The 17,011-nt window shown below is 42.8% G+C and overlaps 1 protein-coding gene across 2 annotated transcripts in view; it reads left to right on the top strand.

The window, feature by feature from the left end:
- The window catches only part of SLCO3A1 (solute carrier organic anion transporter family member 3A1), a 493,783-nt gene that overhangs the window by 411,055 nt on the left and 65,717 nt on the right, over positions 1-17,011 (top strand). The gene's annotated exons all lie outside the window — the stretch shown is intronic.

A 17,011-nucleotide genomic window follows, 5' to 3' on the forward strand; every position in this document is an offset into this window, starting at 1 on the left:
AAGTGACATCCCTCATGGGGCATTATATGCGAGGGGAAACAAGTGACATCCTGCATGGGACATTATTTGGGGGGGGCGGGACAAGTGACATCCTGCATGGGGCATTATATCGGTGGGGGGACAAGTGACTTTCTGCATAGAGCATTATATGTGGGAAGCACTTGACATCCTGCATGGGGCAATATATGGGGGAGAGGTGACATCCTGCATGGGGCAATATATGGGGGGATAGATGACATCGTGCATGGGGCATTATATGGGGAGAGAGGTGACATCCTGCATGGGGCATTATATGGGGGGGAGTGACATCCTGCATGGGGCATTATATGGGGAGAGGTGACATCCTGCATGGGGCATTATATGGGGGGAGGTGGCATCCTGCATGGGGCATTATAAGAAGGGGTGGTGACATCCTACATGGGGCATTATATGGGGGGGGAGTGACATCCTGTATGGGGCATTATATGGGGGGGAAGTGACATCCTGCATGGGGCATTATATGGGGGGGGTGACATCCTGCATGGGGCATTATATGGGGGGGAGAGGTGACATCCTGCATGGCGCATTATATGGGGGGGAGAGGTGACATCCTGCATGAGGTATTATATGGGGGAGAAGTGACATACTGCATGGGGCATTATATGGGGGGAAGTGACATCCTGCATGGGGCATTATGTGGGGGCACAGCCTGCATGGGGCATTATGTGGGGGCCAGTATCCTGTATGGAGCGTTATAAGGGGGCCAGTATCCTGTATGGAGCGTTATATGGGGGCCAGTATCCTGCATAGAGCATTATATGGGGTCCATTATTCTGTATGGAGCAATATATGGGGCCCATAATACTGTATGGAGGACTATGTGGTGCCCATAATACTGTATGGAGGACTCTAATGTCCGGTCTGCACTGTGCGCTTAGAGGATTTGCCGGTTTCTGAGCTTTTGTAGAATTTACAATAGATATCCCTCATGTAATGTAAGAAGTGAAATCTTTGGCCTTGTACTATATACACTACTGTTCAAAAGTTTGGGGTCATTTAGAAATTTCAATATTTTTGAAGGAAAAACACATTTTTTTTCAATTAAGCTAACATTAAATGAATCAGAAATAAACTCTATACATTGTTAATGTGGTAAATGACCATTCTAGCTGCAAACGTCTTGTTTTTATTGCAATATTTACATAGGTGTATAGAGGCCCATTTCCAACCACCACCACTCCCGTGTTATAATGGTACATTGTGTTTGCTAACTGTGTAAGAAGGCTAATGAATGTTTAGAAACCATAGAAAACCCTTGCACAAGTAGGTTAGCCTAGTTGAAAACGGTTTGGCTGATTTGAGAAGCTATAAAATTGACCTTCATTTGAGCTAGTTGAGAATCTGGAGCATTACATTTGTTTGTTCTATGAAACTCTCAAAATGGCCAGAAAAAGAGAACTTTCATGTGAAACTCGACAGTCTATTCTTATTCTTAGAAATGAAGGCTATTCCATGCGAGAAATTGCCAAGAAACTAAAGATTTCCTACAACGGCGTGTACTACTCCCTTTAGAGGAGAGCACAAACAGGCTCTAACCAGAGTAGAAATAGAAGTGGAAGGCCCCGCTGCACAACTGAGCAACAAGACAAGTACATTAGAGTCTCTAGTTTGAGAAATCTACGCCTCACAGCTCCTCAGCTTCATTAAATAGTACACGCAAAACGCCAGTGTCAACGTCTACAGTGAAGAGGCGACTCTGGGATGCTGGCCTTCAGGGCAAAAGTGGCAAAGAAAAAGCCATATCTGAGACTGGCTAATAAAAGGAAAAGATTAATATGGGCAAAAGAATACAGACATTGGACAGAGGAAGATTGGAAAAAAGTTTTATGGGCAGATGAATCAAAGTTTGAGGTGTTTGGATTACACAGAAGAACGTTTGTGAGACGCAGAACAACTGAAAAGATGCTGGAAGAGTGCCTGACGCCATCTGTCAAGCATGGTGGAGGTAATTTGATAGTCAGGGGTTGCATTGGTGCTGGTAAAGTGGGAGATTTGTACAAGGTAAATGGGATTTTGAATAAGGAAGGCTATTACTCCATTTTGCAATGCCATGCCATACCCTGTGGACAGTGCTTGATTGGAGCCAATTTCATCCTACAACAGGACAAAGAGCCAAAGCACACCTCCAAATTATGCATGATCTATTTAGGGAAGAAGCAGGCAGCTGGTATTCTATCTGTAATGGATAGCCAGCGCAGTCACCAGATCTCAACCCTATTGAGCTTTTGTGGATGCAGCTTGACCGTATGGTACGCAAAAAATGCCCATCAAGCCAATCCAACTTGTGGGAGGGGCTTCAGGAAGCATGGGATGAAATTTCTCAACATTACCTCAGCAAATTAACAGTAAGAATGCCAAAGGTCTGCAATTGGGTAAATGCTTCAAAGGGAGCATTCTTTGACGAAAGCAAAGTTTGAAGAAGAAAATTATTCTTTAAAATAAAAATCTTTATTTCTAACTTTGTCAATGTCTGGACTGTATTTTCTATTCATTTTGCAACTCATTTGACAAATAAAAGTATGAGTTTTCATGGAAATCACAAAATTGTATGGGTGACCACAAACTTTTGAACGGTAGTGTATATATATTTCTCTGCGGTATCTGTGCATCATGAATTGTGGTATGTATTAAAGGGGCCCACTGAGACTCTTTCGCCTAGGTCCCACAAAAACCTGCAGCCGGCCCTGTTGCCTATGTCATGGGCAGCGTACACATCTTGAAATACACTATCAATGATGAGCACTATATAGAGGTTTTAGAAGAAAATATTCATCTATCCAGACAATGCATATTTCAAGTAAGGCCTTGAATACCTCAGCAAGACACTGCTAAACCACATACTGCATCCATCACAACAACATAGCTTAACAGAAGAGTTCAGATAATGAGCTGACCTACCTGCAGTTCAGACTAGAGATGAGCAGATCACTTTGTGCAACTCTGGTCCATGGTCCAGGTCAATGCTCTCTGGTGCTTGACAGGAGCTGTGCAAATCTACTGAGCTTCTGGGTTCCTCAACGTTTTTGCCAGTCTGGCATGATGTCTTCTGTACAGTGTGTGATGCACAGGTGCTACCTCACCAACCCGGCTAAGCATCGAATAGGGGAAGGAAATTCACGCAGCTCCTCTGCACAGCCAGACAGCATTGATCTGGACCGTGGACCAGGATTGGGACAGCATGCCTCTCCTAAAACCCCAGCAGATGTCTCCTCATTTCCTAGATGTGTACAGAAGGGATGCTACACAATGGTAGACATGGTCGTGTCCCAACTGTTTTGAGATCTGTTGCTGCTATTCATTTCTACTTGACTTTTTCAAATAAAATGGAAAAACATCTAACTATCAACTTCTGATATATATTCTATGTTCTGTTGTGAAAACAATATGTCCATAAGAAATTTCCAAATCATTGCATACTTGTTTTCTTTACATTTTACAAAGGGTCCCAACTTATGCGGAAATGGGATTATAATATCTATAGCAAATATTCATATACAATGTATCACAAATTCCAGAGGTAATCTCCAATCTTGAAATCTGTTTATTCTTAGAATATAGGATAAATGCAACTGAACAAATACCTTATTTAAAACGCATCATTAACACCTAGGGAAGCAATTTCCCACTACCCAGGTCTTCATCATATTGAGACAATTACAGACTGGGAATAAAATTCATGCTGATTCATTGATAATTTTCTCATCTTCTATTCATTAACAACAGACTATTTGCCTTCACGGCACAAATACATTTCTCCTGGTGCTAATGCACATACAATTTACTGGCTCCTCATTACCTCCATAGCAGAAATATTCAAAGGTGAGTTGAATATTGCTGTAAGGTGACACTGGTCTGTAGCAGTTAATATTTTGTAGCTTTAATTCTATTTTTGAGTATTTTGAGGTACCTTATTAAAATGTGTACTTCACCAACAATTTTTCTCCTGCAAAAATGATGCATTTTGTATGTAGTGTGTGTCAAATTTACAAAAATAAATGAATTTTCATGCAAATGTGTGCAAGTTCTGCAGCCACAAAACTCAGTTACACTGTAGTCTGGCCTGAGACAACTTATATAACAGAATTTTGTTAAAGCACATGATCCAACTCTTGACACATGCACCTTAGTGTGCAAATTCAAGTTTTAAATCTAGAGTTTAAAAAGTTTGGGCTTTAAGCTTCTTTCACTTGAAGTCTCAACCCACCATTCACCTTACAGTAGCTTGACAAAGATGGTGTAAATAGAGCCTTGTATAGCATTCAGCTGTGATTATTTGCTTATTCTTTTCATTGTTAGCATTTTTTTATCTTGGCTTTTTGGCTTAGTATGTTTCATGTATTTGCTCCAAAATATAAAATGTGTTATTTAATTTAACTTTTGAAAACTGATGGTCAGCTAATACATAGACAGATCAGTAATACGCTGTAGAAATGGGCCTCGTTTCTGAACAAATAGTGCAGGTACATTCAATATGTATCATTGATTTCTGCTATTATAAGGCATAACGTTTCTCCTTGCGGAGAGTGGCATGTCAAGCCTGGCATGCCAAGGTGAGGAGACTTTTAAAGCGCAATTCTCTTCTGGGACATATGCAAATTGTCTCTTCAGAGAGGAAGAGGACTAGAACTCTAGGGCCACCTATAGGAAGTAGCTTCTTCTTATACGTGGCCCTAGAGTTCTAGTCCTCTTGCTATATACAACAAATTTACTTACGATATATTCTTGAGTTATGCATTGAATTTGGTGAATAAACGCTAAAAACAATATAACTTAAAATAGAAAATATTACTATAAAATTAGTATAAGAGTTATTTTTTTACAATAAATACCCATTAAAAAATAACCTTTAATATTGGCGCTTAAAACTATTAAGAGTCTCACAACAAATACTAAGTAAGAAGAAAAAGACCTAAAATATAGGCATGTGATCCGGACCTGTTTGTATAAATCACCCCAATCTAATATTCACTCTGTGAGGGTGTCTTAAAAATCCATTAATACAACCCAGGAACACCTAATAACAGAAGATTGGACGTATCCAGACAGGATCACCATAGCACAATATATAAAGGGAATAGTACACTTTTGTCCACAGAGCATAGAAAAAGACACTCTATAATAACAATGGGGCACCATAGATCCCCTAATTAAGTTGATACATCCACCTCACTAAGAGGAATTAATAATCCTAATTGGTATTTTAAAGGATATATCTCCAGGACACAGCATATAGGGCCTCACATGCCTCCCCAATTTGGGGGCCTGACAATATAAAGTGCATTACAAATTCCCTTATAGCAAGCAGCATTTTATCAGGGGTAACTAACCCCCTGCAGTAATATTCCCCACAGGAATACCAATGTAGCCTTCACAATGAGCCAAGCCTTATTAAAAAATAAGACATATATAGACCTCCCCGGTATTTAAATCACTATTCATTAGTTCATGGCATGATTTAAATCCAAAAACAATAGATGAGGAAACAACTTATCTTAATGACTTGGATCTCTGTTTCCCCATCAGGTAAAGGCTTCCAAGTGTTTAGTCAAATCGGGGATGTTTAATTCTCTCTATATTTTCTCAACGCGTTTCCCCGTTCAGTCAAAGGTTCATCAGGAGAAAAGTGTTTGCTTCAGCATGATAAGCACTGATACGATGTCCTGCTGATAAAATGCAGTCTGTAGTATAAGAGTTACTCAGTTCTTAATATGTCTAATTGTAAGTTTATGATGCTCTAATTTGTGTGTGAATTGGAAATAACTGCAGTAAACTTCATAATACTTGGGCAGCTTTAAATCTTTTCTTTTCTAGATATCTTTTGTCTGGTTTCTTTTTGTTCATTCATTAGAGAGCAAGCAAATGCATATTTTGTAAATGTTTTATTTTAAGCGAAGGTATGAGGATATTTTATTTGCTATAGGGTGAGCCACAAAAACTCATTGTCCTTGTAAGAATTGGCTACTAAACATGAGTGCAGTCAGCAATTTGGACCCATTGTAAAACATCATATCCAATAAAGCGTCTAATAAGGTGTGGTTCTGTCGAATTAGGTGTGGTGATTTGCAGAATAATAGGTACTGCTACAAAGAAAATGAATAGTACATATTTTATTTGTGTGATATACAAATTACACAACTCAAACTTATCTCCAGCTGCTATACAGCACACTATGCGTTATCGTATCCAACAAACATCTACAAGAAATTGACCCAGGCAAAATACATTTCATGTAAGGCTTGAAAAAGGTCTCCACTGTTGGACCGAAACATTGCCCTGACATGATAGGTAAATAAATCATCATATATTGGACTATGGAGTGCTGCCTTTTTCTTTTATGGATACATTGAGGTTTGGTTTTGCCTGGGAGGCGTTTTTTTTGCACCCAACTACTTTATTAATAATAATAATAATAATAATAATAATTTTTATTTTTTATAGCGCCAACATATTCCGCAGCACTTTACAAATTTTAGGGGGGACTTATACAAACAATACAGAATAAACATAACTCATATCGAAAGGAGTGAGGGCCCTACTCGCAAGCTTACAGTCTATGAGGAAATGAGGGAGACACAAAAGGTAGAATGTACATATATTGTATAATGCAGCCTTGATATACTATATAGGATAAATAATACATGAACTGGTCACCTGCCAGTATGTGTACAGTCCTGACCGAGGCTATTATGTGCATGGTTGGTATGAACCTGAAATTGAAGAAGATTTTAATATGGGGGAAAACTGGGATGGACAGATAGTGTGTGGAGGCGATACGCCAGTCAGAAGAAATGGGTTTTTAGGGTCCACTTGAAACTGTGGGTATTGGGAATTAATCAAACTGTCCTGGGTAATGCATTCCAAAGAATTGGCGCAGCACGCGAGAAATCTTGGAGACGGGAGTGGGAAGTTCGGATTATGGAGGTTTTTAGTTTTAAGTCATTGGCAGAACGGAGGGCCCGTGTAGGGTGGTAGACTGAGACAAGGGAGGAGATGTAGGGGGGTACTGAAGCATGGAGCGCTTTGTGGGTAAGCGTGAGAAGTTTATATTGAACTCTGTATTGGATGGCTAACCAATGCAATGACTGGCACAGGGAAGAGGCATCGGTGTAGCGGTTGGCGAGGAATATGATCCTGGCTGCTGCGTTAAGGACGGATTGGAGAGGGGAGAGTTTAGTAAGAGGGAGCCCGATAAGTAGAGAGTTGCAGTAGTCCAGACGAGAATGAATAAGAGCGACAGTAAGAGTTTTTGCCGAGTCAAAGGTGAGAAAAGTCCTGATTTTTGAGGTGTAGATGACATGAACGAGCGAGTGATTTGATGTGAGGAGTGAAGGAAAGATCTGAGTCAAAAATTACCCCAAGACAGCGGGCTTGTTGCTGGGGAGTAATGGTTGAGCCACAAACGGAAATGGCAATATCGGGCACAGGTAGGTTAGTGGAGGGAGGAAATACAAGTAGTTCAGTTTTTGACAGATTCAGTTTTAGACAGAGGGAGGACATAATGTTAGACACAGCAGAAAGACAATCACTGGTCTTTTGTAGTAATGCAGGGGTAATGTCTGGAGCAGAGGTGTATAATTGGGTGTCATCATTTTAGAGATGGTACTGAAAGCAGAATCTGCTGATTGTTTGTCCAATGGGAGCGGTGTATAAGGAGAAAAGAAGGGGGCCTAGGACTGATCCTTGAGGAACCCCTACAGTAAGGGGAAGGAGAGAGGAGGAGGAGCCGGCGAAAGACACAGAGAAGGAGCGGTCAGAGAGATTGGAGGAGAACCAGGAGAGAACAGTGTCCTTGAGGCCAATAGTGCGGAGCATAGTGAGGAAGAGCTGGTGATCCACAGTGTCAAATGCTGCAGAGAGATCTAGGAGAATCAGCAGGGAATAGTGACCATTAGATTTAGCTGTTAGTAGATCATTAGAGACTTTAGTGAGGGCAGTTTCAGTAGAATGTAAAGAGCGGAAACCAGATTGTAAAGGGTCAAGAAGAGAGTTGTGTGAGAGATAGCGGATTAGACGGGAATGGACCAGGCGTTCCAAGAGTTTAGAGATAAAGGGAAGATTGGAAACAGGTCTGTAGTTGGCCGTGCAGTTCTGGTCAAGGGATGGTTTTTTAAGTAATGGATGTATGCTGGTGTGTTTAAAAGAAGAGGGAAAGATACCAGATGAGAGGGAGAGGTTGAAAATTTTAGTTAGGTGAGTGGTGACAGCTGGAGCAAGGGACTGAAGGAGATGTGAGGGAATAGGGTCACTGGTGCAGGTGGTAGGGCGAGAAGATGCAAGGAGTCTGATCACTTCATCTTCCGTGACTGGTTCGAAATCAGAAAGTGAGCAAGATACAATGTGGCAGGGGAGAGCATGCAAAACGTTTGGGGATTGGGAGAAAGTTTCCTGACGGATATGGTCAATTTTTTCTTTGAAATAATTGGCCAGATCGTCTGCGCTGAGGTCGGTGATCGGGGCCTGTGCTGTTTGATTGAGGAGAGAATGAAACATGTCAAAGAGTCGTTTAGGATTATTGGAAAGTGAAATTATGAGGTTGTTAAAGTAGGTTTGTTTGGAGAGGTGAAGCGCAGAGTTATATGTTTTCAGCATACATTAATAATGGAGAAAATCTTCGAGCAGATTAGATTTTCTCCACATGTTTTATTTTATAATCTAGGTTTTATTTTTACATTTCAGTGCAAAAATTGTCATGGCTTCCCAATGTCCAAAATTTCAATATCTCTGGAATCTGAAACGATCTTGTCATGTCTTTCTTAGGGTAGCGTAGTGTAGTGATAGCCACAGTGGTTTCAGCAGCATGTGACTGAGGATTTAAGGTAAGGTAGTTTATTTAAAAAGTTACCTGTTAAACTATGCAACGAATGGCCAGTATTTCAGCAAAGAGTCCAGTGATATCCAGACTTTCCCCCTCCTCCAAAAGCTGATTGACAGCTCCCTCTGTAGCAAACTATAGCATGAATATCATTGGTTGTCCCCGACTAGTGAAGTCTTCGGCAGGCGCTGAATCTTGCATAATCCTATTTGTTATGCACTCATTGTTAGGTTTTTGCTCTGCTCGCTGGTTCCAGTGGTCATCAAGTGACCACAAATATGTAATTTGCATGCTCACTGTCACGTGCCAACTAGAGTCTCAGCACATCTTGCAATGTTTTCTTGTGAGATGTGGCTGAGACTGTAGTTGGCATGTGACAACATCTACATATTGTATACTTCCAGTCATCTGATGACTAGTGTTGAGCAATACCTTCCGATATCAGGAAATATCGTATCGGATTGGATCGGACCGATACTCAAAAAGTATCGGATATCGCCGATTCCGATACCGGAAACCAATGCAAGTCAATGGGACACTAATATCGGAATGAAAATAAACCCTTTCTTTCCTTGTAGGTTAATTCTACATGAAGTAAAACAACTAAGAATAATGTAGAATGTATTATGCGAAAAGCCGGCAATTCATTAGCGCATACACCGGTACCCGACAATTTATAACAGAAAGAATAGAGCTTCACACATAGATTAGATAGATAGAAACATGTCAGTCACATATATATGAAGTACAGTGACAGTGTTGCTTACTGTACTTGTCATTTAGTGTAAAGGATTTATTAAAAAAAAATAATAGTGTTTTCATGCACCGTCTCTTTAAAAAAGCCGGCCGGCAATTCAGCAGCGGTACCCGACAATTTATAACAGACAGAATAGAGCTTCACACATAGATTAGATAGATAGAAACATGTCAGTCACATATATAAGAAGTACAGTGACAGTGTTGGTTACTGTACTTGTCATTTAGTGTAAAGGATTTATTTAAAAAAATAATAGTGTTTTCGTGCACTGTCTCTTTAAGAAAGCCGGCCGGCAATTCAGCATCTGTACCCGACAATTTAGAATAGAAGGAATAGAGAATCATACATAGATTAGATAGATAGAAACATGTCAGTCACATATATATGAAGTACAGTGACAGTGTTGATCACTGTACTTGTCATTTAGTGTTAAAATAAAGGATTTATTTAAAAAAAAATTGGCGTGGGGTTCCCCTTAATTTTAGTCTCTAGCAGAGGTTAAGCAGACAGCTGGGGCAGATGTTTGAAGTCTGGGAAGGGGGTAATACCCACGGAGCTTCCCAGGCTACTAATATGAGCCCCCAGCTGAATACCTAGCCTTTACTAGCTATTAAAATGGGGGACCCCCCCAAAAAAATGACGTGGGGTCCCCCCTAATTTAATAGCTAGCAAAGGCTAGGCAGACAGCTGGGGGCTGATATTAACCCCTTACTTACCGGGGACGTATTAGTACGCATATCTGCGTACCGCCGGTTCAGTGAGGGCTCCGGCGCTGAGCCCTCACTGAACCGAGCACATGTCAGCTGATTCTTACAGCTGACATGTGCCCGCAACAGCCGCGGGTGGAATCGCGATCCACCCGCGGCTGTTAACCAGTTAAATGCTGCTGTCAATCTCCGACAGCAGCATTTAACGCGCGCTTCCGGGTAGCGCGTCATAAGCCCCGCCCACCGGCGACCCCGTCACGTGATCGCGGGTCGACGATGGGCGTGCATGACAACCCAGGGTCTGCAGCAGACGCCTGTGGTTGTCATGATCTTGTCGCTATGAGCGCCACCTAGTGGTCGGCGCTCATAGCACAGGACCATTTCTGCTGCATGCAGGGGATCTGCTGGTCCCCTGTATGTAGCAGAGGCGATCGGACAGTTGCTGCTTCTAGTCTCCTATGGAGACTATAGAAGCATGCAAAAAGTAAAAAAAAAAAGTTTTTAAAAATATAAAAAAAATTAAAAAAATATAAAACTTTAAATCACCCCCCTTTCACCCCATTCAAAATAAAATATATAAAAAAAAACCCCACATACACATATTTGGTATGGCCACGTTCAGAATCGCCCGATCTATCAAAATAAAAAAAGAATTATTCCGATCGGTAAACGGCGTAGCGAGAAAAAAATTCTAAACGCCAGAATTACGTTTTTTGGTCGCCGCAAAATTGCAATAAAATGCAATAACGGGCGATGAAAACATCGGATCTACCCCAAATGTTATCAATATAAATGTCAGCCTGGCACGCAAAAAATAAGCCATCAACCAGCCCCAGATCACGAAAAATGGAGACGCTACGGGTCTTAGAAAATGGCGCTATTTTTTTATTTTTTTTTTTACCAAATTTTGGAATTTTTTTTCACCACTTAAATATAAAAGAACCTATACATGTTTGGTGTCTATGAACTCGTAATGACCTGTAGAATAAGAAGGGAAGGTCAGTTTTAGCATTCAGTGAACATGGTAAAAAAAATAAATAAAAAACAACTGGGGTATTGCACTTTTTTTGCAATTTTACCGCACTTGGAATTTTTTTCCTGTTTTCCCGTACAGGATATGATAAAACTAGTAATGGCGTTGAAAAGTACAACTCGTCCCGCAAAAAATAAGCCCTCACATGGCCATATTGACCAAAAAATAAAAACTCTATGGCTCTGGGAACAAGGGGAGCAAAAACGAAAATGCAAAAACGAAAAATGCTCCGGGGCTTAAGGGGTTAATAGCCCAGGAAGGGAGCCATGAATATTGGCCCCCTCCCAGGCTAGAAACACCAGCCGTCAGCCGCCCCAGAAATGGCGCATCCATAGGATGCGCCAATTCTGGCACTTAGCCTCGCTCTTCCCACTGCCCTGTAGCGATGGCAGTGGGGTAATAGGGCTGGGGTTGATGTCAGCTTATAATGCCAGCTGACATCAAGCCCAGGTTAGTAATGGAGAGGCGTCTATAAGACACCCACATTACTAACCCCATAGTCAAAGTTAAAAAAAAACACAAACACCCAGAATAAACTCCTTTAATTGAAATAAAGACACAATTCTTTATTGTTCTAAATTAAACCATACTTACCATCACACCTATTCCAGCTGAAGCCAACGATCTCCTGCAATAAAAGTAAAATAATAAAGCAACCTCATCCTTACCTTTCCATGGTTCCCACAATGGCTCCAGCTCTGCTACATCGAGATGACAGACTGGACCGCAGCAGAACGCTGCCATCCAGCCTGTCATCCCGCAGACACTGAGAAGCGCAGGCATGCTTGCGCTCCTCAGTGTCTCTCTGTGACGGCATCCAGATGAGCCGACAATGAACTCGGCTCACCTCATGTACATCACTGACAGCGTGGGAGAATTCTCCTGCACTCAGCGCTTCAGCGTGAGAATTTTCCCACGCTGTCAGTGACGTGCATGAGGTGAGGTCATGTCCAATGAACTCAGCTCACCTCATGCACGTCACTGACAGCGTGGGAGAATTCTCACGCTGAAGCGCTGAGTGCAGGAGAATTTTCCCACTCTGTCAGTGACGTGCATGAGGTGAGCTGAGTTCATTGGACATGACCTTGGCTCATCTTTATGCCGTCACAGAGAGACACTGAGGAGCGCAAGCATGCCTGCGCTTCTCAGTGTCTGCGGGATGACAGGCTGGATGGCAGCGTTCTGCTGCGGTCCAACCTGTCATCTCGATGTAGCAGAGCTGAAGCTGTCGTGGGATCCATGGGAAGGTAAGGATGAGGTTGGTTTATTATTTTTCTTTTATTGCAGGAGATCGTTGGCTTCAGCTGGAATGGGCGTGATGGTAAGCATAGTTTAATTTAGAACAATAAAGAATTGTGTCTTTATTTCAATTAAAGGACTTTATTCTGGGTGTTGTGTTTTTTTTAAATACTTTACTAGAAATTCATGGTGGTCATGTCTAATATTGGCGTGACCCCATGAATTTCGGGCTTAGGGCCAGCTGATAATGCCAAGCTGGCCCTAACCCCTTTATTACCCAGTGAGCCACCGCACCAGGGCCCTGGATGAGTTGGGTACAGCGCCAGAAGATGGCGCTTCTATGAACGCGCCATTTTCCGGGGCGGCTGCGGACTGCAATTTGCAGCGGGTGGGGCCCAGAAAGCTTGGGCCTCCCTGCGCTGCAGATTCCAGCCCCCAGCTGCCTAGTTGTACCTGGCTGGACACAAAAATAGGGCGAAGCTCCACGTATTTTTTTTTTAAATTATTTCATGAAATTCATGAAATAATTAAGAAAAAAAGGGCTTCCCTATATTGTTGTGTCCGGCCAGGTACAAATAGGCAGCTGGTGGTTGGGGGCAGCCCGTTCCTGCCTGCTGTACCTGGCTGGACCCAAATATAGTGCGAAGCTCCACATCAATTTTTTTTAAATTATTTCATGAAATAATTTTTTAAAAAAAGGGCTTCCCTATATTGTTGTGTCCGGCCAGGTACAAATAGGCAGCTGGTGGTTGGGGGCAGCCCGTTCCTGCCTGCTGTACCTGGCTGGACACAAATATAGGGCGAAGCCCCACATCAATTTTTTTTTAATTATTTCATGAATTTCCTGAAATAATTAAAAAAAAATTGACGTGGGGCTTCGCACTATATTTGTGTCCAGCCAGGTACAGCAGGTAGGAACGGGCTGCCCCCAACCACCAGCTGCCTATTTGTACCTGGCCGGACACAACAATATAGGGAAGCCCTTTTTTTCTTAATTATTTCATGAATTTCATGAAATAATTAAAAAAAAAAATACGTGGGGCTTCTCCCTATTTTTGTGTCCAGCCAGGTACAACTAGGCAGCTGGGGGATGGAATCTGCAGTGCAGAGAGACCCAAGCTTTCTGGGCCCCCACCCGCTGCAAATTGCAGTCCACAGCCACCCCGGAAAATGGCGCGTTCATAGAAGCTGGATGCTGTACCTGGCTGGCATACAAAAATATGGCAAAGCCCACGTCAAAATTTTTGGGAAAAATTAATTAAAAAATAAATAATAATTTAGGGACTGCATCTTTATTAACTCCTCAAATGTCATTTAGTGTTAAAATAAAGGATTTATTTAAAAAAAAAATTGGCGTGGGATCCCCCATAATTTTAGTCTCTAGCGGAGGTTAAGCAGACGGCTGGGGCAGATGTTTGAAGCCTGGGAAGGGGGTAATACCCACGGAGCTTCCCAGACTACTAATATCAGCCCCGAGCTGAATACCTAGCCTTTACTAGCTATTAAAATGGGGGACCCCCCAAAAAAATGACGTGGGGTCCCCCCTATTTTAATAGCTAGCAAAGGCTAGGCAGACAGCTGGGGGCTGATATTAATAGCCCAGGAAGGGTGCCATGAATATTGGCCCCCTCCCAGGCTAGAAACACCAGCCATCAGCCGCCCCAGAAATGGCGCATCCATAGGATGCGCCAATTCTGGCACTTAGCCTCGCTCTTCCCACTGCCCTGGTGCGGTGGCAGGGGGTAATAGGGCTGGGGTTCATGTCAGCGCCAGCTGCCATGAAGCCCAGGTTAGTAATAATGGGCGTCTATAAGACACCCCCATTACTAACCTACAAAGTGTTAAAAAGAAAAAACACACTACACCCAGAAAAAAATAATTTATTTGAAATAAAACACACCATTTTATTTAATTCTTAGTTTACTAAAAAAAAATAGTTACCTGTCCATGTTCCTGCGCTGATCTCCCATGCACAGCTGTCACATCTGGAGATGGTGACAGCTGTGCATGGCTGCTGTAAGCTCACGCTGCCGGGAACACGTCCGCTCCCGGCAGCGGGAGCCACTGACTGAGGTCACCGGAGTGCATTCAGTGAGCGCTGCTCCGGAGACCTCCTTTACGGCACTGCTGTACCATGGGAATTTCTCACGATACAGCAGGGCCGTAAAGGAGCTGACCGGAGCAGCGCTGCCTGAACTCCAGCGAACCCGCTTATGCAATGACGGGGCTGCTTTACGGCCCCGTCATTCTAGCGGCGGCAGCGGTTCAGAGCGGTCACATTTTATGTGGCTGCTCTAAACTGGAGATCATCGTGGGACACTCGTGGACTACTACGGAGGGGTAAGGATAAGGTTGTGGTTTATTATTTTACATTTTATTACAGGAGATCGATGGCTTCGGGGAATTAGGTGTCTAGGTGAGTATAGGTGTCGTTTTTTATTTTTTACTTTATTTTAGGTGGCGATCGGCGGGGACAGGTAATGTATGAACTAATTTATTGTAGGCAACCACTGGCCACCAATGACATGTATTTAAAATTTATTGGGGACACAGTAGGGCAATTTAAATAGCAGGATCAGGCTGATGGGAACTACTGCTCCCATTGAGCTGATCCTGCTGGCACGAGTGGACGGGGGACAGACATAGGCCGATGGGAGTAGTAGTGTCACATCGGCCTATGTCTGCCTGCACGCACACACCCGCACACATCGCACAGACACCGCACACACCCGCAGACATCGCACAGACACCGCACACACCCGCAGACATCGCTCAGACACCGCACACACCCACAGACATCGCACAGACACCCCGCACACACGAATCATGACGGGCTGATGGTCTGGGGGGTGTGGCTGACCTGTGCGCCCGTGGGAAAGTTCATGTGAGTTCATGCAATGCAGTCAAGCATGAACTCACATGAACCCTCTGAGGGCACCGCGGCTACTTCAAATGAACAGCTGATCGGCATCACCTGATACCTCAGCTGTTCATTTGAAATAACCGGCGGGAAAGTGCAGCACAGAACGGGAAAGCCGGCGGTGAAGTCTTTTCACTGCCGGCTTCCCTGCCCGGGTCCTTCGCTCCCTGCTCCTTGGTGCTGCGCTCCCCGCCCGGTCCTAACTTACGATCAGGATGGGAGGTGGCGAGGGGAGCGGAGGATCGGGGTGGGAGGCTGCGGGGAAGCAGTATGGGGCTGTGTGATTGTTTAAAAGCCGGCGGCTTTTAAACGATCAGGAGAATTCTCCCTCGCTGGGATGGCATTCTGATGACAGGCTGGATCTCAGCTGAGCGCTGCCACCCAGCTTGTCATCGTTCAGAGACACTGCAGAGCGCAGGCATTATGGGAACTTCCGATTCCGGTATTCGATATTGTAAAAGTATCGGAATTAAGTATCGGAATTCCCATACCGCGAATATCGGCCGATACCCGATATTTCAGTATCGGAATGCTCAACACTACTGATGACTGCTGGAACCGGCAAGGGGAGCAGAATCCTAACAATGTGTGAATTACACACTGATGAGATTCGGCAAGCTGCAGTTCTTGCTGAAAATTTCACCAAGGGTGGACAGGACAATCCCTTTAATTCAGCGCTGCCCATGAGCTGCATAATTGAACATATAAATTCTCAAAAATTACCTCTTTTTACTTACCAAACCACAGAGTCTTAAAATCAGAGAGTTGTTTGTAAACATTGCTATCCTCCCTGGCAGGATCTCTTTAACATTCCAAAATCCCCACCGTCTTATATTTCACCTGTTCCCCTACCACCCTTGTTCCTTGCACTACTCTTTCTGTTACGATGTTGCAGTTGTCATTTTTTAGATACAACAGGATTCTATCTAAATTACTGACAAAAAGGTTTGGGGTAAAGTAGAGACGATAACAGAGAAGAAATTTATAATGAAAAATGATAGTGAGATAATAAGGTTATTCATATTGGGTATTTTTTTAATTTTAGTAGGTTCTGTTGACAAATGTGGAAAGTCATTGTAGTTTTAACAAGCTGTCAACAAGTGGTGCTGTGTTTCTATTGTAATTCACAGCTCCAGCATTTTGCGAAAAAGGAAGAACATTTCTATTGGTCTATATTATTGTAATTCCTTAGTAGTCTAATGTTATAAATGATGATATTTGTTTACAGTGAGATGGAGGACTCACCCGTCGGCTTCTAGTAATACCAACCTTGGGCTTCAAGATGTACTTACAGCTCTGTTTCACTCCCATAGAAACTTGTTCTAAATGATTATAAATAGCCCTTTTTTTTTCTAAATGAGTCGACACCATGATATGGGGGTAAATAATGTCCAAGATGATGAGTAGGATATTGTGTACTGATAATTACAAGTTGGCAGATGAGATTAATAAAATAGCAAAATTACCGAAATTGGTGCATTTACTGAAAAATAAAATAAAATCC

The sequence above is a fragment of the Phyllobates terribilis genome, unplaced genomic scaffold (genome assembly GCF_046119375.1).
Source record: "Phyllobates terribilis strain yellow unplaced genomic scaffold, ASM4611937v1 Scaffold_11__3_contigs__length_659146591, whole genome shotgun sequence".
Lineage (NCBI taxonomy): Eukaryota > Metazoa > Chordata > Amphibia > Anura > Dendrobatidae > Phyllobates > Phyllobates terribilis.